Here is a 23,919-nt window from a genome sequence, read left to right as displayed (position 1 = left end):
ACCTGTGAGAAAGTCTGATGGGCGCTCCTAGGGAAGATCTTCCTCTTTGATACAAAATGAAAGTGAGAGAGAATAGAGATGCTTAGTTAGAAGCCCCCTTTTTCTTGTCTTTTTGATGTGATGGCTGGAGCACGACTGCTAAAATGCTCCCAGTAATGGGAAAACAAAGAGAATCACAGAGAAACCAGTCATAGAAGATTCTGAGCAGACAACATTATTGAGCCTCTGAATTGATCTTGTAACCCCCTACATGTGGGCCTCTAATTAAACGTGTACAAATAAATCCCTGTATAGCTTAAGTCACCTTTATTGGGTATTCTTTTCCTTAAGGTTGAAAGCACTGAAATTGATATACTCCTTCTTATTGGCCGAATAAAACCTAAATTCCTTTGACACAGTAGATAAGATGCTTTATGATCCGGCTGTTATCTTCCAATCTCATTTCTTCTCCTACTATCCTCCTTTCCTGTACCGTACATACTACATTTAGGCCCAGAAATTCAGAACTTCTTTTCCTTGTACACAATTCTGGGTCATGTCTCTACACAGAGTTATTTTCAACTCACTTATATCAGCTGGGGCTTGATCACCTACATGTATCAGGAACCAATTACAGTAAGTAAATAGGATTTGTTTTCCCCCATAATAAGAAGCTGAGTTATAGGCAGTTGAAGACCAGAATATTAGTTCTGGAAATTACCAAGGATCAAAGCTCCTTCTAGCCTCTTATTCCATTACATCTTGTAAAAGGTTCTACTTCCCATGGTCTCGGGATTGCTACTGTGCCTCCAGACATTGAATCTGCATTCCAGGCAGGAAGAAATAAGAAATAAAAGGAAAGTCTGTGTACTAGCTGAGTCTGTCAGTTTTTATCAGAAATACAACCTCTTTTCTGGGAATTCCACCTGGAGACTTCTGTCTACATCCTCATTGGCTGAACTAGCAGCCAGGGAACCTGGAGAATTGAGTATTTTTAACTGAACACAGCACTAATCCAACAAGCTTAGGGTTCTGTACATAAGGAAGAAAAGGAAAATAGATTTTGAGTAGACAATTAGGAATATCTACCTATGCATCCATTTTACTTTTGATTTATCTTGATTACAATACTAGACATAAAAGATCATTTACATCTATATCTGGCTCTCTATGAGACTGTTCTCAAGGGTAGTATACAAGTCAGGGCCTCAGCAGAAAAGGATGGCATACAATAGAAGTATTTTAAACGAGTTTAAAGAGGAAATTATTTACAAAAGTGTGGACAGGATTATGGGAACTAATAAGAGATGGTGAAACACTCAGAGATTACCAATAGAGGGTAGCAATTATTACCCAGGGCCTAAAGGGGCAAGAAAATCAGCTGCTACCAGAACAGGGTGAGAGCTGAAGCAACGGAAGCTGTGGCTATGGGTAGAGAAATGCAGGCTTAGCCAATTTATAGCCCATGACATACAGATCAGGGAGAATAAATACCCTGACCTCTCCCCTCACTCCTGGCAGTACCTCCCATTGGACAAACCCAACAGGAAACTTGACGGCAGCTGTAGCTCTGTTGACTAGAAGTCAGCTTCTCAGGGCTCAAGGCAAGGTGGAGAGGGGCAGAGATGGATTTTGATGTATAAACAGAGAATAATCATGGCAGGTGGGAATCATTTCCATGGTACAGTATCTAGTACAGTGCCTGGAACGTAGTAGGTACTCCATTGGTATTTACACAATAAGTACTGTTGAAGGAATTCAGTAGAGGGAAATACTCTGCCAATACGTAACCTAAGAATTTATGGAGCTTTAAGCGTGAGTTGGAAGGTGTGGTTTGGCCCTTGGAAATGAATGGCTTGGGGAGCATTCCAAATCACCAAGTGTCTTTGAGGCTGAATTTTCTCAGGATGACTCTGTACTTGAAGAATGTAGTAAACAGAATTTGAGATGCTCACATGCATCCCAGAAACAAGAAGACCTTTCTCTGGTAGGCCTCTTTTGAGGAAAATCATGATAAATATTTCTGGTTCAGGGATTGCCAAACCCATACAAGTTCATAGTTGGGTGACACTAGATGTCCTCTTACCCTTCATCTATCTTTGCTAAATACATTGCAGAGACCATATATTTCGTGTTAGTTGCTTCAGTATAAAAGTCAAGTAAATGAATGCCCTTTTCATTTTTGAGGAGTTTGGTAATCCCACCTACCAATAGGCTGATTATAAGATTTTCTGTGTGTAGATGTTTGAGTTCTAGGTGAATAGAGGGATAAAAAAGTGGGTTGTCTTCAATATAAAACCAATGACCCTCATGAATTACTACATATTTTGCAAAGGACCATTGTTAAGTGAAACAAATATATAACAAATACATAAGCATATAAATATTTTTAACTTCTTTACAGTTGGTAAGAGATTTCCTTTGCAAGGAAAGCCAATTGGGTTGAAATAAAGTTTTGATCAATTTCGTGCATTGTGGCGACAAAACCTAGTCTTTGAGTGGTAAGAGAAGGAAAAAGAAAACTGCCTTCTTTCTGAGTTGGCAGTTAGTAGAACTGCCAGAGGGGCTAGGAAGAAGATACAAGTTAGATAGGTTTTTATGAAGTTCTATGCTGTAGGATATATGGCAAAGATTGATGTGAAATCTTCTTTGTTTCTCCTCTACAAAATCTTTATTAAAATCTGCCTGTCTCCTAAATGTGTTTGGTGCAAGTAGATTTTCTCAGAGGAATGTAAGGAGGCCTTGAATACTTGGAACCACTGGATTTGAGCCAGTAAAGACATGGGGATACAAATGTTTTCTTGGCCAGGATATGAAATGCTCTGCTGTATATTCATTTTTAAATGATATGGAAAGGAGATACACAACTGAATAGTTTTCCGGAACTATAGACCGGGTACTGTGGCCTGAATTCTGACTTAAAGAAGTCTGAGTAGGCTCTAGTTTTTTGGAAGGTGGTTATGGATAATTAACAAGTATTTTTATGACTTATCCTTCGTTATTCTGGTTACAGCTTAACCTGGATGTGGGGAGCATGACAGGCATCACCTTCATGGCTCGAAGGGAGAAGGATTAGTTCTCAACTACATATTTGAAAGAATTCCCATTTCTCAAAATATCTCATGTTTTTGAGACTTTTCTAGCATAAAACATACTATATGTGACATCTAAAACTTAAACTCCAAAAACATGGTTGTAGTCACTTAATACAGACTTTTATACATATGCATTGTAATTTCTATTACAAATGTATATTTTATTTCTATCACCAAGTTACTGCTATAAAAATGGTATAGGAAAAATATGTTTATTTGTAAACTGATGTGGTATCTTGATATTGAGACTGTGTATAACTATTTATGAAACAGTAGAATGGTTCTAAACCTTTATAATAATGGTTTTAAATTCCTTGAATTTTAGAATAACAAAATGCCCCAGAGAGTTTATTTTTAAAATGTAGTACATCATGAGTAACAGAAACATATCCACTAGATTTTACCAATGACCATTAACTGTTCCTCTGCAGTTGTCCATAAACATGAGAGCCTAAGGAATGGTTTTGGGTTTTCAAAGAATATATTCTTTGAAATATATATTCAACTTACTATTAAATGTTGGGGTACATGATGAGTCACATACTAGTTCCAAGGAAGATTATTCAGGGTTCTTAACAAAAATGAAGTGTCTTTGACCAAAGTCTAGGATAAAAGAAGATTTTTAACTTGTATCTTATGGTGCTGGTTTGTATCTTCCTTTAAAATTTATATGCAGAAAACTGATACACTTTGGTACGTAGACAAATTGGGCTGAAGCAAGATAGAAGAGTCTACATAAGGAACTGCTGTGCTTTTGGCATGAAGATGTGTGTGTGCAATTAGTTTTGTTTAATGTAGATTTAATGTGACTGATGGGAACTGATGTGACTAAAATAGTACAAGTTAAAAGACTATCTTAGCCACTTGCAATTTAATTTATAACAAAAGGCATTTACTATAAGTCCTTTGGGGTAGGTATGTTTGGATAAACTTTTCCACCATGATTAAGCTGCTATTATTTAGGAAATTGTGTTTTTTCAGCTAGTGTTGTTTAATTTCCTAAAGTTTAACTGCCTCAATGCAGTAAATATATGATACACTATGACACTTTTTTTTTTTAAGGAATCTGGTTCTCTTTGGAATGCTTCCCAGGATCTTCTGAAAACCAGATTTTGTGTGTGTGTGTGTGTGCGTGTGTGTGAGGAAGATTGGCCCTGAGTTAATAGCTGTTGCCAATCCTCCTCTTTTTTGCTTGAGGAATACTGTTGCTGAGCTAACATCTGTGCCAGTCTTCCTCTACTTTGTATGTGGGATGCCACCACAGCATCACTTGATCAGCAGTACATAGGTCTGCACCCAGGATTCAAATGCATGAATCCCGGACCCCCGAAGTGAAGCGTGCGAACTTAACCACTATGCCACCAGGCAAGCTCTTGAAAACCAGATTTTTTTACATCTAATGACTTCTACTCATTAAACAGTTGTAAATACAGAAAATGTACTGCAGAATAGCTCATTGTCTTTATGTCACAAGAGTTATTCAACATATGGCTCCACTGACAATTTAGTTCATTGCTATATATTAACATAAGTTCTGAGCATCTATTAATGGAAATTAGGTCCAATTGGATGATCCTTTCAATATTTGTAACTCAAATATGGTCTTACCACTTTATTGTACAGGCACCAAAGTCAAAGACACAAACCTGCTAACTTATAACAGGTCTACTCTTGGCCACATTTCCCTTTTAATTGAGTAAGTTGGTTGAAGCCTATAACTTCTTGTTTTTATCTGAAACTCAATCAACAAGCAGTATCCTATTCATCTTTGTAAGTTTGTATTCAGCCTTCAAACTTTTCTTTTCCCTAACTAGCAATGGAAGTAAGTTTTCACATAAGTATATGAATCCATATGACTCCTCATGAAGAAAGAGAACTGAATGAAGACTGATTCAGCAAACCCAGAAGTCTGACTAATTTGGATTGAGACGAGATATTTAGGCCTGGAGTAGGGTTTTCAAAAATTAGACTTCAAACTCATACTGTGGGGCCAGCCCCAGTGGCCTAGCGGTTAAGTTTGATGTGCTCTGCTTTTGGGGCCTGGGTTCAGTCCTGGGCGAGGACCTAGACCACATGTCTGTCAGTGGCCATGCTGTGGCAGTGGCTCACATACAAAAAGAGGGAGATTGGCAACAGATGTTAGCTCAGGGCAAATCTTCCTCAACAACAACAACAAAAATCATACTATGAATACTTAGGGGACGGAGAAAATGTCTTATTTGAAGTACTCCCTGTAGTTAAATCTGGGTCTGTACCAATCTTGGTCTTGAAGGGGTCACTCACAGACAGGTTACACGGTAATTAGGCTGGCTTTGCAAGAAAAAGGGTCCAGTAATATACAGGATTAATGGCATATCCTGGGAGTGGCTCCTGAATGGACACCTCTGTTTTCCTTTCTTCCTTCTATTTTGGGGAAACTGCCCCTCTCCCCATGTGGTTCTAGTGAGAGCTAACAATTGAAGGCCTCTCCTTTCCAGGTATAGACACAGAACCCTACTTGTGCCCATTGAAATCATCCTTGGGACTTCTTTTGAGTTGGAATTTAAGGAAATCTTTGTCTAATCATTAGCTGACCACTAAGCTAATCAAGTAGAGATTTCAGTGGATACACATGACAAAGAATATAGACCATAAAGAATTAGCCCAGAAAATTCACTAAACAAACAATTACAACAACAACAACAACAACAACTCTAGGGAAAGAGAATCTAATTTCCAGAGTTGCCACATTACGTTATTTAAAAATATCTACTTTTCAACAAAAAAGTCATGAGTCATATAAATAAACTGGAAAATATGGCTCAGAAACAGGAAAAAAAAAGCAGTGAATAGAAACTGTCCTTGGGGAAGCTCAGATATTGGATTACTAGACAAAGACTTTAAATCAAACATTATAAATATGTTCAAGGAACTAATGGTACCATGTCTACGCAATTATTTAACCACACAGAATATACGACTGAAACCGTCTGTCACTATAGGTTGGTTTGCAAATTCTAGAATTTTATAAATGGACTCTTACAGTATGTTTTTTTTAATTCAGCATAATTACTTTTTAAGATTCACCCATGTTGTTACATGCATCAATAGTATGTTTCTTTTTATTGCTGAGTAGTAGTTCATTGTACATAGCTCAGGCTTTAGCAAATCCAGCAGGCCAAATCCAGCTGGCTAAATGCAGCTTTTTGTTGGCCATATCACATTACCCCCATCTGCTTATATATTGTTTATGGTTGCTTTCATGCTACAACAGCAGAGCTGAGTAGAAACAATATGGTCCAGAAAACTGAAAATATGTATTATTTCTCCCTTTACAGAAAAAGTTTGTATACATGGTATAGATATCTCATCATTTTTTTATCCATTCACCTGTTGATAGAAATTTGAGGTTTTGTTTTAGTTTTTGGGTTTTAAATATAAAGTTGCTGTGAACATGCAGATACACCTCTTTGTATGGACATACACTTTCATTTCTCTTGGGAAAATACCTTGAAGTAGAAGGGCTGGGTAGTACGGTAACTTTATTTTTAACATCTTAACACACTGCGAAACTGTTTTCCAAGGTAGTTGTATTATTTTACACTTCAACCAGCAATGTGTGAGAGTTCCAGTTGCTACACATCCCCACCAACACTTAATATGGTCAGTCTTTTTAATTTGAGCTATTCTATTGAGTGTATAGTAAAATATCATTGTGTTATAAATTGAGTTTCCCTAATGACTAAGGATATTTAGCATCTTTGTCCTTATTTGACATCTGTTTATGGTATGCTATGTGTTCAAATATTCTGCCCGATTTTTATTTGATGGTTTGTATTACGAATGGGATGTAATAGTTCTTTCCATATCCTCAATATAATTCACTTGTCAGATACATATTTTGCAAATACTTCTTACAAGTCTGAGGCCTGCCTTTCTCTTTCATAAGTATTTTTTGAAGAGCAAAATTTACCAATTTTGATAAAGTTCAATTTATTAACTTTTTATTTTATTCTTTATGCTTTGTTTCCTATTAAAGAAATGTTGGGCAAACTCAAGGGAACTAAGATTTTCTCCTATGTTTTCTTCTAGAAATTTTATAGTATTAGCTCTTACATTTACATCTTTGATTCATTTTGAGTTAATTTTTGTATATGGAGTGAGGTTAGGGTCCGGATTTATTTATTTATTTTTCATATTGATATCAAATACCACACTGTCTTGACTGCTGTAGCTTTATGAGCCTTGATATCAGGTTGTATGAGTTCTCCAACTTTTTCTTTTTCAGTTATTTTAGTTTTCAAGGTCCTCTGCATTTCCATACAATTTTAGTATCAATTTGTCAATTTCTACAAAAAAAAGCTTACTTAGATTTTTATTAGGATTACATTGAAAATTAATTTGGGGATAATCAACATGTTAACCATATTGAGTTTTCAAATCCATGAACATGCTATATTCTGTCACTTATTTAGTGAAGAAATTTCTTTGATTTCTCCGGGAAACATTCTGCACTTTTTAGTGTATAGGTCTTGCACATCTTGCATCAAATTTATCTCTGTTTCATATTTTTTATATTGTAAATTATATTTTTTTAAATTTCAGTTTCAGATCTCTTTTTGCTCATATATAGATTCAATAAATTTTGTATAGTGACTTTATGTACTGCAGTCTTGCTAAACTCATTTATTAGTTCCAAAGGCTTTCTGTAGATTTCTTAGACTTTTATACATAGACAATCATATCTTCTGTGAACAAAGACAGTTTCATTCTTCCTTCCCAATCTGTATGCCTTTCTTTTTCCTTTACCTGATTACACTGGCTGGACCTGTCAATAAAATTTTGAATAGAAGCGATTAGAAGAAATATCCTTGGATTTTTTCTCGGTCATAAGAGGAAAAATTCAGTCATTCACCATTGGTATGGTGTTTACTCTAGGCTTTTTATAGGTAACCCTTACGAGGTTGAGGACTTTCCTTTGTATTCTAGTTTGCTGAGAGTTTTAATCACAAATGGATGTTGGCTATTATAATGTTTTCCCTGCGTTTATTGAGATGATCATATGGCTTTTTCTTTTTAAGCTTTTAGTACAATGAATTATATAGATTTGTTTTAAAAATATTACTAATATTTGACATTAATATTAAGTTTATATTTTTAAAATATTAATATTAAGTTATACTTTGCATCTTGAGATAAACCTCAGTTGGCTATGATATATTATTTTTTCATATATTATGAATTTGAATTTCTAAAATATTTTTAAGGAGTTTTGTGTCTCTATTGATGACGGATATTGGTCTGTAGATTCTTTCCTTCTAATAGCTTTTTTTAAATAAATTTTTGTTTTTATTTTTTGTCCCATATTGATTGCATGGAACATGCTTATACCAAATGATTTTTCATTATTTATCTGAAATTCAAAGTTAACTAGGTGTCTAATAACTTTTTCTCATTGTGATGTCAGGATAGTGCTGGCTTTTACACTATTGTCACACATTTTACTTCTATATGTAATTATAAATCCCAATATTCATTGCAATATTTTTGCTTTAAAGAGTCAAGTATAATTTAATGTAATTTAAAAATAAAAGACAATTATTTGATAATTACCATTTCTAATGCTCTTCATTGCTTTGTAAACATCCAGATTTCCATATGATATCATTTGCCTTCACCCTGAATGACTTGAACATTTTTTGTAATATATGTCTGCTGCTAATGGGTTCCACCAGCTTTAGAATGTCTGGAAAATTTTCATGTTCTTCTTCTTTTTTTTTTATTGAGGTAACACTGGTTTATAACATTATATAAATTTCAAATGTATATCATTATATTTCGATTTCTGTGTAGACTACATTATGTTCACCACCCAAAGTCTAATTACCATCAGTCACCGTACACATGTGCCCTTTTACCTCTCTTGCCCTACCCCCTTCCCCTTTCCCCTCTGGTAACCACCAATCTATATACCTAACCCTGTGTTTGTTGTTGTTGTTTTTTATCTTCCACACGTGAGTGAAATCATATGGTATTTGGCCTTCTTCATCTGACTTATTTCACTTAGCATAATGCCCTCAAGGTCCATCCATGTCATCATAAATGGCAAGATTTCATCTTTCATTATGGCTAAGTAGTATTCCATTGTGTGTGTGTATATATATATATACTCCATCTTCTTTATCCATTCATCCATTGATGGGCCTTTAGGTTGTTTCCAAGTCTGAAACCATAAAAACCCCTAGAAGAAAACATAGGCTGTATGCTTTTTGACATTGGTCTTAGCAGTATCTTTTTGAATATCATGTCTCCCCAGGCAAGGCAAACAAAAGAAAAAATAAACAAATGGGACTACATCAAACTAAAAATCTTCTGCACAGCAAAGGAAACCATCAACAAGACGAAAAGACAAGATAAAAATTGAGAGAAGATATTTGCAAATCATATATCTGATAAGGAGTTAATATCAAAAATATATAAAGAACTCATACAACTCAACAACAAAAAAACAAACAACCCAATTAAAAAATGGGCAAATGATCTGAACAGATGTTTTTCCAAAGAAGATGTACAGATGGCCAACAGGCACATGAAAACATCACTAATTATTAGGGAAATGCAAATCAAAACTACAAGGAGATATCACCTCACACCCATCAGAATGGCTATTATTATAAAGACAAGAAATAACAAGTATTGGACAGGATGTGGAGAAAAGGGAAACCCTCATACACTGCTGTTAGGAATGTAAACTGGTACAGCCATTGTGGAAAACAGTATGGAGATTCCTTAAAAAATTAACAATAGAACTACCATATGATCCAGCTAATCCGTTTCAGGATATTTATCTAAAAAAAGATATTTGACTGAATTTAGAATTCTTTATTGACAGTGTTTTCCTTTTAGTACTTTAAAGATGTCATTCTACTGTCTTTGGACTTGTATCTGAAGAGAAGTCTGCTATTATTCTTATCTTTGCTCTTCTGTATAAAATGTATCTTTTCACACTGGAGTCTTTTGAGATTTTCTCTTTATCACTTGTAATTGTTTGTAATGTGACTTTGTCTTGTTTTCTTCAAGTTTCTTTTGCTTTGGAGTTTTAGAGCTTCTTGGCATATGTGGGTTTATTGTGCTCATCAAATGTGGAAAATTTTAGCCAGTATTTCTTCAAATATTTTTCCGTCCTATCTCCTTTCTCTTCTTCTTTGAGGCTCCAATTAAAATTACATGAGACTGCTGAGAGTTATTCCAGAACTTACTGATGTACTTTTAATTTTTTTGTCTTTTTTTTTTCTTTATTTCATTTTGGATAGTTCCTATTATAATGTCTTAAATTAACCTTTTATTGTGCAGTGTCAAATCTGCTATTAATCTCATCAAGTGTAGTTTTTATCTCAAACATTGTACTCTCCATCTCTAAAATTACATTTTGGATCTTTTCTATATCTATTATGTTTTTAACATAATCATATTTTGTTCTATATTCTGGAACATTTGCAAAACAATTATAAAACTGTTTTGATATTTTTATATATTAATCTCATCATCTGTCAATTCTAGATTGCTTTGATTGGTGGAATTTTTTTCTCCTCTCTATGGATCTTAGAGCTTGCTTCCCTCTGTGCCTGATAACTATCTATTGGATGCAAGACATTGTAAGTTTTCTTGTTGGTTACTCATATTTTTCAAAGTGTTCTTGAACTTTGTTCATGGATGTAGGTAAACTGGAAACAGTTTGATTGTTTGAGTCTTGCTTTTAAGCTTTGTTTAGCGGAGCCGAACAGAAGTTATTTTAAAACTAATTTTTCTCTACTACTGTGAAATACCCCTTAGTACTCTACCTGATATCCTATGTCTTGCAAGATTTTTCTACTCCAGCTGGTGGAGACATGGACTGTTCCTGGTTCTGTTTGAGCTCCAGGGATTTTTCTGCCTGCTCATTTGGATGTTTGGGTTTTTTCCTTCTTTTCTTTTCTTTTCTTTTTTTTAACCTGGTCTCCAATAGCTTTCTTTACGTACACACTGATCAGTACTCAGTAGAATATTCAAAGTGTACCCAGAGCTTTTTTTTTTCTTTTGCAAAGCTTTCTCTTCTCTGGTATTCTGTCCTGCAAACTCTAACTACTTTGGCGTCCTTGGCTGCTCATTTTCATCTCCTCAGCTCAGACAGACTGTGGGGCTCTTCCAGCTTCCTTTCTTCTGCTCAGAAGCCTGGAAACTTTCTTCAGAAATTAAACTGACACACTTGTAGGGCTCACCTCATTTGTTTCCCCTCTTTCAATGGAGCAGCATCTGACAACTGTATTTCATGTATTTTGTCTGGATTTTAAGTGATTTTAGATGGATGATAAACACAGTCCCTCTTGCTCCAATATGGCTTCAAAACATATATATTTTTAAAAGTGAGAATATAATCTTTGAAGGTGAGAGATATAAGCTGAAATGCAATCCTAAAACCCTAGTTAATTACTGTGGGACAGAAACAAGATACACCAGCTAGTGCCTGGAACTTTCTGGACCTAGTTTCATTGTGATAAACATAGGGAGTAGACCTAAGTCAAGACTCATTTTTAGGGGAAAATTAAGAGCTAACCTAACTCACACCCAAAATCCTGGATTACAAAAAAAAATTCAGATATCTAGGAACATACCCCATACTCTATATTAATTTTTTTTCTGTAAACATTGATCTCAAGAATTAAAACCTACCTCCCTCAAAAATGAGTGATAAAAAGAGAATGGAAGCCTATAAATTTACAAAAATTTGCTACAACAAAGAAAAAAAGGGAAAGGAGCAGAAATGTTTATGTAAAAGAGATTTCAGAAACCTAATATTATCACACTTAATTTTTACCAATAGAATGGGTATAAAACATTATGACATTATAGTTTTGATCTTTATTTTCCCGACCAGTAATAAGTTCAAAAATCTCTTTATAGGGGCCGGCCCGGTGGCGCAAGCGGTTAAGTGCGCGCGCTCCGCTGCGGCGGCCCGGGGTTCGCTGGTTCGGATCCCGGGCGCGCACCGACGCACTGCTTGGTAGGCCATGCTGTGGCGGCGTCCCATATAAAGTGGAGGAAGATAGGCACAGATGTTAGCCCAGGGCCGTCTTCCTCAGCAAAAAAAAGAGGAGGATTGGCTGATGTTAGCTCAGGGCTGATCTCCTCACACAAAAAAAAAAAAAAAAAAAAAAAAAAAAAAAAAAAAAAAAATCTCTTTATACATCATGTGTCATATGTTTAATTGGCTTTTATAAATTTGAAAACAAAGTCAAACAGTATATGTTTTAGGAATGTGTGTGTATGTATTTATATATATTTATAAAACATATATATAACATATATATATATACCACATATAACATATATGCGACAAAATTCTATTTTGAAAGACAGGAGTATGATAAAGCTAAGTTTCAGGATAGTGATTAGTTTGGCTGAGGGTGGGAGACAGAATGAGGGAGGTGCAAACAGTTGTTGATGTAGTCAATATTCTAGTTTTAACACTATTGAGTGGTGGTTTTGTGGGTGTTTATTCTATTATTGATGTGAAAAAAATGAAAAAATAAATAATCAAAAATAAAAGATCTTCTTTCATGGAGCAGTGATGAAAGTGTGTTAAGCAATTCAATTTTGTTCCTCTTAACAAAGAACAACAACAAAAAGATATAAAAGGAGATACAAAGAGGAGGAAGAAGAGAAGGAATGAGAGAGAGAAGAAGAAGGAAGTGTAGACTGAGGAGGAAGAGAAGAGGAGGAGGAGGGACAGGAAAAACAAATAGCAGATTTAGATGTCTCAAAAAGAAAAAAAAATGCAAAGTGAATTAAAAACACATGATGAAGAAATTGCCTCCACGAGACAAGAGCACTGGGCAAAAATGCAAGAGCTTAGGGAAGAGAGGTGAGATAATGAAAAGAAATGAAATGTGAGCTGGCAAAGCTCAGGGACTATGAGGAAAAGTATCAGAGAAACTATAGCGACAACAGAAGGAAAACGAGAGTAGATACGAGAGACCAGTAAAAACAAATCTGCTATTATTTGTATTTGTATTTTATTGTATTGTATTTGTATTTCTTCCTCTCCCTCACCTTTATATCTCCTTTTATATCTTCTTGTTGTTGTTTGTAAGAGAACACTGCTGAAAACACAATCAAGTATAAAATATGAAATGGTGATGAAGAAAAAAATAAAGGATCAGAGAGAAAAGGGTAGATATGGAGGACAGGCAAAGAGAGACTTTCCAATTCCCAACAGAGAAAAACAAAATAATGGATCAGAGCAAATATTTATAATTCACTTTCTTGAAATAAAAGAACTTTGAATCTACATAAAGTACACACCATGTCCCAGGGTGTGCATCCAGGATAACTAGATGTGTCTAAAACACTGAAATAAGAGTAGCGATTAAGATGACAGAAAGGAGAGTAAGTGTTATATACCCTGATGACATAGAAAAAATTACAATAAATATTAGGAGTGGAAGGGCAAAAGAAGTTTGAGTAAATTATTTCTCCTCATTTTAAATAACTGTAGTGGGTGGTGTCAAAGTGACAAATCAATTAATAAGGATCAAATATATTTAAGACCACGAATTTAAATTCTAAGAAACATAATATAATTGATTAAAATCAGATGATGGAGGAGAGAGAAGGGAAGAAGAAGAAAGGGAATTGCATACAGTAAGAAATTAATAGAAACTAGGTAAGTAAATGAATAAATAATGAGAGTGCAATTAAGCATATTGTCATATCAATAAGTGTCATGGACTAGGACCAGGGGCCTTGAGAAACTCAAGCGTGTGTTTGGAAGCATTTCACTGTTTTTCCAAGTTGTTTTTTTCCTTTTGTGTGTTAAGGAGATGTAACCACTAACCACCCTGAAACTGACCAAGCTTCACCACAAGAGCTACATCCGTGACCTTTGCTTATTTTTAATGCCAAGATCTCTCAGGAGGAGCTTAGGCCTCATTACCATAACCTACCATGGATGTGGAAGCATGTTTTCCAACAGAGCCTGTGCAAGTGAATACCTGCTTCTCTCTTTTGAATATTTATTCCCCAGCTGAAATAAAAGTTCCTGCTTCCCTTCGTTCAAGGACACCATAACTTTGGAAATGATTCCTCACGGCCTCCTATTTGCTGCAAATACACTTTACTTTGTGAGACAACATCCACTGGTGTAGAGTCTTATTTAACTCACCAGGAGGTGAGTCCACTTGGTTCGGTAACATAAGAAATAAGCTCACTTATTAAAGAAAAAAGGCTTTCAGCTAGGACCACATATTAAAACCCAATTTTATGCTGTATACAGGAGCCACACCTAAAACAAATGAGTCATGAAGGCTGAAAATAAAAGAACTGATAAACATATACCAGGCCAGTGAAAACAAAAGAAAGCAAGGGTTGTAATTTTACTATCTGGCAGATTGAACTCAGATCTCAAAGCATTAAATAAAGAAGAGTACATTTTAATGCTAAACTGTACAATTCATAACTGTTATGAATACCTATGTACAAAATAATATAGCACCAATATTCATAGAGTCAAAAAGATAGCACAGAAAACATAAGAAAAGTAGAAGAGATTTGCAGTGAGAGATTTTAATTACTATTTCATAATTCATGACAGTAGATTGGATGTAAACAATGGAAATGATTTAGAACACCTAAGTAACTACATATTCACACATTCATACACACACACAATCACTACAGAACATATTATGTTTCCAAGTGCTTCCGTAATAGTAAAAACAATTAACCATATTCAGGGCGATAAGGAAAACCTAAATAAATCCTAAAAAGTGGAAATAGCACGTACAACATTCTGTGATCCCGGTGTATTACAACTAAAAATTATAACAAACTGAGAAAAACTGAAAAAAAAGAGGAGGAAAAAACAACCAAGAAAGAAAAGAAAATACAAAAACTTTACATTAAACTCTGAGTCAAGAGACTATCTAAAATAGTCTTTGTAAAATAGAAGAAAATACATAGAAAAGAATGATAATGAAAATACTACATATTAGACCTATTGAATACAGCTAAAAACTCATGCTTTATGACTTCTCTGCTCAGGGTGGCTAAGAGACACTAGTTTATCTTATACTTTGTGAACTTGAAATCAAGTTAATGGATTATGTATTCAACAATTAAATTTCAAATTTGTGTTTTTTATAAACATGAATATTTTTATACATCTAGAAAAAAAAGCTTTCCATAAATATTTTTGCTGATCAACATTGATGAGGGATTAACCCTATGTTTGTGCAGATCTTGATTGGTTCATTACGGAGATATGCTCCATTCTAGAGCCTGAATTATTGCCCTCAGTTTGCACATGAGAAAACAAAGCAGGGAGAAAATGATCAAGCTGACGACAGGACATAAGTCCCTCCTGCAGTCCCTTTATCACTTACCATTTTGACTCTGCCACTTAGTCTGTGAAACCTGGGCAAGTTTCCTAGCTGTCTTAGTTCAGGCTGCTTTAACAAAATACCATACACTGGGTCGCTTATAAACAACAGAAATTTATTTCTCACACTTCTGGTGAAGGCCCCACTCGTGTTGCAGACTGCTGACTTCTTGTATCCTCAGAGGCTGAGAGCAGAGAGAGGAAGCAAGCACTCTTGTAATTCTTATAAGGGCACTAATACCATTCACAAGGGATCCACCCTTATGACCTCACCTAATCCTCATTAATTCCTAAAGGACCTACCTCCTAATACTATCTGGGGAGTAGGATTTCAACGTGAATTTAGGGGGAACATATCTAGTCCATAATACTAGCGTTCTTCTTTCAAAAAATTATTGCTGCTGTTATTTTTAAGTTAGGATAATGAAATTTTTTCCCAGGGGCTTTGAAAAAGATTAAGTTAGATGACAGATATAAAATGGTTGACAGCATATTATCATTAAATAGGAGATCTTATCTGCTTATGCACATAAGGAAGAGTCAGCTCTTGCATTGGGACATCAGGTTTTGGAAAGATTTGTTTGAGAAATATTTATTAGACACCTTCTATGAAGTAGGCACTATTCTGGGCCCAGAGGATGTAGCTATGAATAAAACAGACAAAATCTCATGAATGTAATTCCTCAACATAAGTGGCATCCATCAGCTTGCCATTTTTGAATTTCTACAGTGTTAGGCCAACACAGCATGAAGAACCTCCTTCATGTCCCTAGACATCTCTGTCATCCTCAGAGAGAAGGGGTCAAGGGCACTGGTTCAGACCCCAATGGCTCTACTTCTGACCTTCAGACACTGGAGTGTGATTTTTCACAGCACCTTTTTAGAGTAGCTGATACTGATTTTGCTTGTCCTGAAAGCCATTCCCAGGTATGTAACTTTAACTTCCCAAGGATGTACTTCGAGAACCAGTGTCTTCACCATAAAATGAATTTCACTTCAACAATAACAAGTAGAAATGGAATTAAAGCAAATAATTTCTGGCCATTCAGTAGCTACCAAAAGAAACTCAGTTACTTGAAACAAAATAGGGATCCATTAGATTAATCAATTGTAGGACACAATTGTTGTCCAGGGAAGCATTATGATTCTATAGCTTTCCTAGCATGTTTCACTTGTGAAATTTAAATTACCCTTACACTGAACTAAAGACAACAAAGTGTGCCTTACTCAATACTTCTGTCTTGAGGCTCCTTGACATTTCATTTGTTTTATTTAATCGACAAGGATAAATTGAGTTGGGAAAGAAGTTGTATTTCCCTATTCCAGGAGCATCTGGATAAAGTCAGTAGTAGACGTAGCACCTGACTGTCTAATAAGTGTGCAGTTTCAACCTGTGCCGTAAAGGAGGAATTTCTAAAACACAATATTGACATTGTCTCTGGTTATTATGCATAAAAATTCAACTTATGCCCCACTTATTATATGATTTCAGGCATTATCAGATAAGGAGGTACATAGATTCCCAGGGTACATCTGTAGAGCTCACGCAGGAGGAATAAAAAGAGAAATATGACGGGAAAACTGTCCAAACCCTAAATCCGACAATCTAAACCCAACACTTATCGAAAAGTGCTTTTTTTTTTTTAAGGAGAAATAAAAATTCTGGCATAGAAATGATTAGTCACAGCCATTTCCAATGGTTGTCCTGCCATCCCTTTTTTCTTACATAAATTACTCTGAGTGAGTTCTCTATAAACAATTACAAAGATGCTTATCTTTGGTCAGAGTTTCTCTTCACTGATTCAGATTTTGTTATTAAAATGACCTCGTCTGCACAGAAACCAGCAGTCTCCTATCATGAGGGTGAAGCAATGTCTTCTGCATTGCTCTTGATTAATCCAAGAGGGAAGGCTTTCCTAAGGACTTCGGATACATTGTAAGGTAGCATTTTCATGAGGTAAAGCTTTCCCCCTCCCTGTTCATTTCAGGTTTACACAATACATGTGAGTAACAAAATTAGGTTGATTTAACCAAATAAAAATTGTCACTGGCCCACTAAATGAACTAGAAAATTGTACTCTGTACTAAGTAGAAATTGACCCTTAAAATCAAAGGGCAGCAGGAGGCCAGATGATTTTTCATGTTTAAAGGTGATGCAAGAATATTAAGCATGTTCTAGATTAAGCAAGAATACTTTGAATCTAAGGCAAATAAAGGGTAAGTGAGGAGTTGGACAAAATTTTGGATAAAACGAGGCATTTATTTCAGTAATTATAACATTTTGGTAATATATTGATTCCTCATTCTAATGACTGAACTCTTGAGTTGTATGCCTGTAAGTTACATTTAAAAAGCCAAATCCATTTTGTATAGTTAGGATGAGAGTATTTTCTCTATTAGTGACATGAAAATATCACCAATTAAAAAGGCACACAATAGGGGCTGGCCCGGTGGCATAGTGGTTATGTTTGCACACTCTGCTTCGGCATCCTGGGGTTCGCATGTTCAGATCCTGGGCGCAGACCTGTGCACCACTTATCAAGCATGCTGTGGCAGCGTCCCACATGTAAAGTAGAGGAAGATGGGCACAGATGTTAGCCCGGGGCCAATCTTCTCAGCAAAAAGAGGAGGATTGGCAATGGATTAAAAAAAAAAAAGAGTACACAATAGTGAATTACCAATTATAAGAAAGTTAACTTTTTGACTAAATTTCTGATTCTTGCAGAAGCAGTTATAATTCGTTTGATCAACATACTCTATAGTATGTTATTTTACTGAATAAGTTAACCAGATCTTTCAGGCTTCACTTGTAATGGAAATTAGATCCCAGAAACAAAAGATATTTATATGCTTATAACCAGTTTCAAAACTAGTTATAACAGGAAGATAATATCAAACAGATTTATATTTATTTCTCTAAATATTGGTTATTTACTTTTTAAAGCTCCTTGTACCAGCACAAAAAATGGCTGTAAAAATTTTCATACACTAAATAATAATAAAATTCTATTTTAATGAAAAGTTAAAATAAGCTAAAAACTGCACATTTAGCAGTTTATAAAGACCTTATTTGTAAGGTCAGATGATAATTGAATCCAAATAGTCTTTAGAATAACCATGAACATTTGTCATGAGCATAAATAGCTTAAAAATTGGGTATAGAAATTTCTAGACTAACATCGCACCACCAAAGTATTTTGCAGAGAAATAAAAAAATCTCCTTTATTATGCATACAGCGTAAGTTCTCTGATGTTAAAGGAAATGTGCAAGTGGCTATTTAAATTGAAAACCTTTCTATAGACTTGATGATAGGATATACTGACTAGTAATTGCTACTAACAATTTTTTCCCAAGAAATTCAACTTGCACCTCTTTTATTGATATCTTTTCAAAATCTTTGAGTTTAAGAACAAATAGGTGGATGCTTTTATTTTAATCTGAGGGCTTTTGAGTGATGCCAATCTAAAAGATCTCACTTAAGTAGTGTCATTTAATATATCAGTAAAATGTTTCATTAGCATGTGTTTATCACTGCACTTTCTTAAAATGATCAGAATACCAAAGCCTTATCTTTTTGCTGAAAGGCTTTGTAAATCTGGGCTTGGAGTGGCTTTAGGTTGTATCAGATTTACAGTGACTTGGAGCCTGGCTGCAGAGGATCTTAGGACATGGAGACAGCCAGATCCATCAAGGTGATGACCTTCAGTGATGCACAAGGCCAACGTACTTTTAAGGCATATATTTCATTGCTTTGTTGCCTTTGGTATTATGCTACCAATGCTTTTTCAGTCATATAAAATCATCAGCATAAAACATTTCTGTGGTACTAGCCTCACCTTTATGAGATATGCAGCAAGGCCTATTTCTGTGGGAGAATCTTTAGACTTGTAACCAATATATTCATCACATTCTGTTGAAAACCATTTAAAGAATTTTAGTATTTAAGGAGAATAGTTAGTTTTTAAAAACATTGACATGATCATTTTCCTTTCTATCAGCCAATTAATCCTTTCTGGGAACACTTGAGGCTTTTTAATATTTTACTTTCTTTGAATGATTTAAAGCAAGCACACAAGTCTGTGGAGACTGCAAACAGTTTTGGGAAGGGGAATTGTTAAAGCATTGTACCTCAATAAGAAAGAATGTTGTAAAAAAACATTTAACAACATGGGAAATATTTATGACATGAGATTAAGTGCAAAACGAATACAGAATATATATAATGTAATTCCAAGTTCTAAAAACTGGACAAAAATAAACTGGAATATTGATAATCATGATCTCTGGGTTATGGGATGAAAGGCAATTTTTATTTTCTCATTTATACTACATCTCATTTCATTTATTCCGTGTAGTGGTTAAAAATATGTGCTTAGAGTTATGTTTTAGTTCTACAACTTTGCTTGAATGAGTTAACCTCTTTAATCCTCTTTTCCTTGCATGTAAAATGGAGAAAGTAATATCTACCCTATACAGTTATTGTGATGCCTCAATGAGATATACATAGAAGTGCTTAGTACTGTGCTTTCCATATAATAAGTGCACAATAAATGCTTAGTATTATTATGTATTTTACTAAAACAGATTACATCTTCAAAATATTTACCATTTTAAAGCATCTTCAAATACAAAGAATATTTTTAATCTAAGTTGTATCTAAAGAATAAAAATAATCACTTTATTCAGGAAAATTATATGTATTTTTAAATTACTCTAAGCCAGTTTGCAAACCTATTATGTCAATGTTTATACTATTTCAGAAGCATGTATGTTTCCATATATGTGTGTTTCTTAATCCTAGATATTATATAAAGTTAAACTTAGTATCTAAAATTTCCAATTTTTCATTATGATATTACGAAGCCAACTCTGTAAAATTTAAAAAGTAGTCATAGAAACATGTAAGTATACAAATCTTTTCAAATTTCCAAAACTTTGGAAAATTTCTGTTTGCATATGAAAAACAATCATCTATGTGCTTTATAAATTATAAATAATTCATGAAACTAACCATGAATTATTTATGGTCTTACTGAATACTTCTCAGGATAATAAAATAAAGGATATGTTCTCGTAATATAGCTGAATGGCCAGAATTTTAGTTTCTGTGTGAGTTGATGATTTGAAAAGAGAAGTTTAAGGGACTGAACTATAGCTTTCAAACTCTGCAACAAGAATATTTAAAGTTTATTATTTTTGCAGTAGATCTAGCTACTTGGCCATCCAGAATAGATTGGCCTATATGTGGCTGAGAGATAGGATACAAACTTTAAGTTCTCTCTGCTATTTTCTTGATGGCAGAATGGGGCCTCACAGAATTAGAACCAGAAATGACCTTTTAGTCAGCATCCAATCATCTATCTATCACTCCTTTTACCCATCATCCATCCAACTATTCATTTATTCATTCTTTCTGTAAATACTAGTTGAGCCCTTTTAACATGACATGCATTCTGCTAATGTGACATGCCTCTTTAAAATACAAAGGTGAACAAGAAAGACAAGGTCCCTGACCTAAGGGGACTTACCATCTCGAGATCACAGGAACCATACAATAAACAGATGGAGAAAATGAAAAGTAAACGCTATGGAAGAAATTAACAGGATGATGAGAAAAAAAGAATAACCATTTGTTGAGTGGAAGCAAGGATGGAAGATACTTCAGATGGTGTAGTCTGGGAACCTTCTCTCAGTTGTGACCTGAGGGAGGAGAAAGAACCAGCCAGAAAGAGCTGGGGGAAGAGAGGGAAAACCACAAGAACTTGGAGAACAATTATGATATAATATTAAGTAAAACAGGACTGCTAAACTGATTTATTCATACAATGGGACATAGTCAAAAGAAATATATTGGATTGATATGCATCTACATAGATAAAACTTAAAAACACAGTGAATGGAAAAAGCACAATAAAAAATGTTCCTTATGATACAATTTCTTGAATTTTTAAAAGCACGAAACAATGTATATGTTTATGCATATATATATAATAAAACATAAATACATACATAAAAATAATACATACCAATTTCAGGATTTTGCTTACTTTTGGGGAAAAAGAGGGAAGAAATGAAAAGTAGGAGTTGAAAATGTTTATTTCTTTAAAAGAAAGAAATTGGAAGTAAAAAACTAAAGGGATGATTACGTGTCTGAGTTTTACTCTTTTCTGTATATTTGAAAAGTTTGAAAATTAGAAAGTTTAAATAAAACACAATACAAATTGCATGAATCTAATATTAAAACTTAATTCAAATACTCTGCAAAGAATTATCCTCAGATGTTAATAGTCATTATCTCTGTGTGGTGGGATTGTGGGTGATTTTCATTTTCCTTATACTTTGCTCCAAATAGCAGTATACTGCATGGATTAAGAATGTAAGAAGAGAGACTGAGCAAGAGAGAGGTGGCTAGTAAAGAGGTATACTGTGGAGGAAGAACAGACAGGATGTAGCCATTCTTCCTTTTGGTGTTGGTACAATGCCATACACCCTTACCCTCTAGTATGTTCCACAGTCTATTTTTTTAAATATGTTTGCTCATTTGTTGTTTTTCAAACAGCTTTGTTGAGGTATAATTGATATAAAATAAACTGCATATTTTTAAAGTATACAATTTGATATGTTTTGACATACACATACCCCCATGAAATCATCACCACAATTACCTCATGAACATATGTCAGCCCCAGGAGTTTTCTTTCCTTTTCTTTTCTTCTGGTGAGGAAGATTGGCCCTGAGCTAACATCTGTTGCCAATCTTCCTCGTTTTGCTTGAGGAAGATTGTCACTGAGCTAACATCTGTGCCAATATTCCTCTATTTTGTATGTGAGATGCCTCCACAGCATGGCTTGATGAGCGGCGTGTAGGTCCATGCTTGGGATTCCAACCTGCGAATCCCGGACTGCCAAAGCAGAGCACATGAACTTAACCACTACCCCACTGGGCTGGCCCCCCTTAAGAGTTTTCTTATATCTCTTTCTCATCCCTCTCTCCCTATCTTCTCCTCCACTCTGAAACCACTGATCATTTTATAGACATATATAAATGGCATCAGAGAGTTTGTACTCTATTTTGGTCTTACTTCTTTTATTCAACATCATTATTTTGAGATTCATCATGTTACTGCATGTATTAATAGCTCATTCCTTTTTATTGATGAATTGTATTCTACTGTATGGATATACCACAATTAATTTATTCATTTAGCTGTCGATGCACATTTGGATTGTTTGCAGTTTTTTGGCTATTAAAATAGAGCTGCTATAAACATTTATGTGCAAGTCTTTGTGTGAACATGTTCTTTCTTTTCTCTTGGGTAAATACAATCTATTTTTAAATGTTCAAAGCAGAAGATCTTCTATTTCCCTTGAGATTATTCTGTGATATTTGAGTTCTCATGGTGAAAATGCTTTCCATTAAATCAGACCTAAATTTCCATTTCCTCAAATTGATTCATTTAATTAAATTCATCCTCTCACCATTCATGTTTATTATACTTGTAAAATATCTGCTGGCTATAATCATGCCTTTAGTCAGCACTTTGGTAAAATTCATATTCAGGATTCTTGATTTTTTCTTGGATGAGTTAGTCCTTTCAATTTTTCGTCTCATGGTTATCCTGATTCTCTGATATTGAGCTTATTCTATTCTATGTGACTTAATTGCCATGTCCATAAACACAAAAACTGAGTGAAGAGGGCAGTTTTTAATGCTTGTTTTTAACTCCAGTCTTGATTCTGTTCAATTCAACAAGCATTTACTGATCGTTTCGAGGTGATTGACATTGGCAGTACCAAGATAAATAAGGCAGAAAGACAGAGTGGTTACAGCAAGAGCTTTGACTTTGACAGATCTGGGATTGAACACTGGCTCAGTAATTTCTAGTCTTTGAGATCTCAGGCAAGCAGATTTATGTATCTAAGCCTTGTTTCTTCATCTGTAAATGGAGAAAAGAAGAGTACCTCTTTTACCCAGTTGTTGTGAGGATTAAATGAAATAATGTAGGTGCGATATTCAATATTTCTTCTTACATCTCACAAACCCCTTCCTACCCAAAAATGAAATAGTCCATCATCATGCGTATGAGACAGTGCAAACTAATCAAGGCATTCAGTGGACTTTAACTGGAATTTCCTTCTAGTTTATCATGCCAAAAATGCCGTTCAGATGGAAGTATGGTGAGGCCCTTACACTCATGGGTCCCTAAGTACTGAGGTGGCTTCTAAGGCTGTAGATACAGTCAGATTCACAATCCTTTTCAACCTTCATTGACATCAGATTCCCCTCCATTTACATTAGTCATTTTTTTCTTGTTTTTCTGTTGCTTAATAAAGAAAGAACTTTTAGGGTAATGGATGAAAATGTCTTTGAAAGCCAGCCATTCATTGAAGAGCATTAATTTATTTGCGCAGCTGGAAGCTATTAGGATTTTAGGGAGTCAGTAAATAAAT

This window comes from Diceros bicornis, chromosome 21, assembly GCF_020826845.1.
Source record: "Diceros bicornis minor isolate mBicDic1 chromosome 21, mDicBic1.mat.cur, whole genome shotgun sequence".
In the NCBI taxonomy this organism is placed as follows: domain Eukaryota; kingdom Metazoa; phylum Chordata; class Mammalia; order Perissodactyla; family Rhinocerotidae; genus Diceros; species Diceros bicornis.
The sequence above is the reverse complement of the archived record's forward strand: the minus strand, read 5'-3'. Positions refer to the sequence as shown.